Here is a 4,560-nt window from a genome sequence, read left to right on the forward strand (position 1 = left end):
GCTGTGGTGATAGTTTGTGCATAAGATCATTACCCATTCTCACATTGTTAAACATTCTCCTATGTATAAATATAGGTTCTATTCCTTTGTTTTTTCTCTCTTCGGTCTTTGGCATTCACCCACTCTTTATATATACTATTTAGATTAATTGAATTTCCATATAGTAGGTAGCTTTTCACTCTCATAAGCATATCCAAATGACATTCTTCTAAACGGCTTCTAAGTTTGTTTTTTATTTCATTCATTAGAGTAAACTCTCACAGTCTACACTAGATGTAGGGAAGGCTCCTCCAATATCTAGCAACTTTGCCAAATCACAGAACTTTTCATTCTGAGGAGCAAATACAACCATTTATGTAAAATTTGATATACTTTTTTATCTACTTATTTTCTTGTATAGGATATTTTAAATCATTAAACTGACTAATTGTTTCTGAAGTATCAGCCAGAAAATCATAATATTTAAGACAAAGAGCATTAACATATTCACTACCAAATGAGAAATCACAATGTGAGATATGGAACATATCAAACACTGCCCATTCTTGTACCTCATTCTCAGGGAATCGGTCTTCTAAATGGCCACATAAACTATTTATAAAATCTAACAGGGGCCTAGTATCTACTAATTCAGCCTCTTCTTGTTTAAGTAAAGCATTTATTCTTTCACTCCATTAAGCATCACCTTCTAAATACTGATTTTTAATTTTGTTGATCTTCCCCCTGACAAAATTATGATTTTGCACAGAGGCCATTTCCTGAAAGACATCACTTAAAACATGAAGAGCTACATTGAATGTCACGTTGATTAACTTATTGTGACAATTATGCACGGGATCATTTGATCTGTCTTTTTCAAAATATGTAATCAATCCTTCATAATTTCTTATAATTCCCTGTAATGCAAAATGTCTGAATATCTACCGCACTTCACTGAGGGGTCTGAGGGCAATAACTTAATTTTCATACCCCTTAGCAATTAATTCAAATTCAGTTCTTTTCACTGTGTCACTAGAAAAGTGTGTAAACTGTTCTCAATAATGTATCAATACCTCTCTTTAGTTTAATTTCCTTCCATGTATCTGAGATCCCCAGATCCTCACGGTGAGCCAAACAGTGTTGCTGAACAAGATGTGGAACTTCTAATTTAAGTTTTGCAGCAACACTATTAACTTTGGATAAAACTGTTTAAGAGCTAACACAATGGAGGAGGCATCACAAGCCTGCAAATGACTGATTCCACCAAAATATGTTCTATACTCATTACAATCTTTGGGCCTGAACTTGAAATAGAGAATGAGACGTTTATTAACACTTATATCATTGCTTTCATCAATGGTTAAGGTGTGAAATTTTGCAGATGCAATTTGCTTAAGCATGTAATTTTCAACAATTAGATTGATTGTTTCCAGAAATTCAAACGCATAATTTTTGCTTTGCCAGCTGTCTGGAAGTTCAACATACTTTTCCATATGTTCATTGATATACTGAATTGAGAGTAACAAGTTATTCATCGTAACAACTTACAAGGCACTGTTAATAAGAACTTAGTCTGCTCTGAATTCGATCGTTTTCGCTCTCCGTCACCTGAACTTTCCAGTAGCATAGACAGTACTCCTGTGGCTGGCAATGAACGATTTTGTTGCCTAAGTTTGTATACAACATTTAGATTTATTTTACTTGTCATATGGCGCTTCAAAAAGTCCTGGTTTCAAGTGGTCCCAAACTTCTTTCCATTAGAAAAATACCGCAGAAATCTTTGCATCGAGACAATAAATACAAACAACTCCAGCTGAAACATCGTAAGTAAATATTTCATCCAGCTGAATGTTTATTAACTCATGAGCTTTTGGCGTAACAGTTTTCACTATTTTATCTAGCCATTCTCTTTTAAAGCTGTTTGAAGTTCGTTTTCGATTCACACGATTTGCTTCATTAAAATATGACATGGGTCAACAGTTCTTTGAAATTTTGATAGTTAAAGAATGCCTTTTACTTACTTTGCAAATTTACAAATCTACACTAATCAGCGAACAACATGGCAACTCAATAGCTGAACCAACACTAAACGCCGCGCCTAGTTGGAGTGTGGAAATCGTTTATAAAAAATTTCAAACAATTTCTATACTCCAGCTAGGTGGCAAATTCATTTCGTTTGCAATGGAAGCGCTAGAGTTAGAAGTTTTTTTTTTGACGATTGGCAAGTTTCCATATTTTTAGAGAATTTATAAGTTGATGTTTGGGTGGAACTTCTTTATTGAATGGATTCTGATATCATTTGAAAGCCTTGTGTGCGCACATTTTTCTTTATGTGCGCTAGTTGTAAAACAAATGTGGGCGCGCACATGCGCACAGCTTAGAGGAAACGTTGCTCCCCAGCCCTTGGTCAACTCTCCAAGACCTCGATGCTTTTAAAAAGATTTCATAACAGAGTGATGCGGTACATTCTTGGATGCCCCACCTTCACTATTATAGTAAATATACAGACCGAACTTAATCTTCCTTCAGTTATTGAGGGAATACACGCCAACATTTTCAACGTCAAGTTCCTCCACTCACCCCATCTTGTCCCGCATTATTCCTACGTCCTAAGAGCTTCGCTTGACCCCGCCACACCCAGCCCTCCGCTGGGTCCCAGTGTCCGCACCTCGTTAACACAGCGCCTTCACCTCGACGTCCCTATAGCCGAGGTTGATTATTGACCGCCTCCATGGGGGATTCCTCAACCTTATGTCATCTTCACACCCACTTCAAAAGTAGACCCATTGCTCCTCCAGAAAAAAAATTAGCCCTAGAGCACATCGCCGCAGTGTCCTCCTCCGTCTCTGCTGCGCACCATTTTTACGTAAACGGGTCCTTACAGCCAGTTGGTAGTGTTGAATACGCTGTCTACTCACCGGATGTGGAGCCACGTACTGCGAACTACAGGCACTCCTGCTGACTGTCAGGCTATTATGTCATCGGCGACTGAATGCCACAGTAATGTGTGGCTCCCAGTCCTACAGGCCACCTCGTCTCCACAACCTACATTCCGCCCCTTCATCCACCACATTTTAAAGCAGTTAGTTGCAACTCAAGAACATAAGCTTTTTGTGGATTCCCTCCCACGTTGGAACCGCTGCCAATAAAAAGGCAGATTTCCACGCCATAATACCTGTGAACTACAATTGCCCGACGATGCCATATCCTCCTAGCTTTTCTACAGTAAGACCATAAACTCTGCCGCTCTTCTCACCACTCCCTCAGCATGAATGCAGAGCCAGCACAAAGCGTATCAGAACATCACTACGACCACTTGTGTCTCTCTCCCCCGAGGTATCGCAGGCACGGACTCATCGTTCGCAGACGCAATATTGTAACTGCACGGCTTCGCCTGGATTACAGACCGCTATGGCAAGTCTCTGAGAAAGGGGACAATCGCACTACTTCACCTGCAAGCTGTTCGACCGTCCCAACGCCAACAGTCTTCACCACTACTGCCCGCCTTCAATGTTCCTCAGTAAGAGACCTGTTGCCCCAGGGCCAAGACTTATATGTGTCACTTTCTCATAACTGACAATAATTTAGACACTGTTCTATTTCGACACCCACACTTACTTTGCTTTGATTACTAATATACTTCATCTTACGTGATGTACATTATTGCTGTACAGCTCCTCTGTACGTAGTAACGTGTCCTCTGTGTTACGCATACTGTGTATACCTATAGAAGGTACCTACTGTATTGGATTTGTTTGCTCTATGACCGCAATAAATTTATATAAAAAAAAAACTCTCTATCTGTGTTTACCCCTCGATTCCACCTCTCTCTTTCTCTCTCTCTTTCTCTCTCTCTCTCTCTCTCTCTCTCTCTCTCTCTCTCTCTCTCTCTCTCTCTCTCTCTCTCTCTCTCTCTCTCTCTCTCTCTCTCTCTTCCTATCTCCCATTTTCTCGTGTATGAATATCTAAATGTCTCATTTCAACGAGAGCCATTTGAGCTGCCAAACGTTAGAATTAATCAATTATAATTCCTCTAATGCCATCTTCATTTGTGCCCACTGAAGAGACCAACGTGTTTGTGGAAGTTGCTTAGGTTTGGTGAGGTTGCTAAATGTGAAGGAGGATAGGGAGGGAAAGGTAGTTGCAGTGGGAAGCGCTAAGAAAATGACAGTGATGAGTGAGGAAAATGGAGGAGAAATAAGGAAAGATGAAGTGAAGGCAGCTGTTAATATGATGAGAGCAGGTAAGGCACCTGGGTTGGATGGATGCCATGCAGAATGTCTGAAAAAAAAGAGGTACAGTGATGGTGGACACACACACACACACACACACACACACACACACACACACACACACACACACACACACACACACACACACACACACACACACACACACACACACACACACACAAACACACACACACACACACACACACACACACACACACACACACACACACACACACACACACACACACACACACACACACACATATATATATATATATATATATATATATATATATATATATATATGTATATATATATTAACAACCACAATGCACTTTAATTCTAAGCC

This window comes from Oratosquilla oratoria, chromosome 26 (assembly GCF_046742065.1).
Source record: "Oratosquilla oratoria isolate Oo_2021 chromosome 26, ASM4674206v1, whole genome shotgun sequence".
In the NCBI taxonomy this organism is placed as follows: Eukaryota; Metazoa; Arthropoda; class Malacostraca; order Stomatopoda; family Squillidae; genus Oratosquilla; species Oratosquilla oratoria.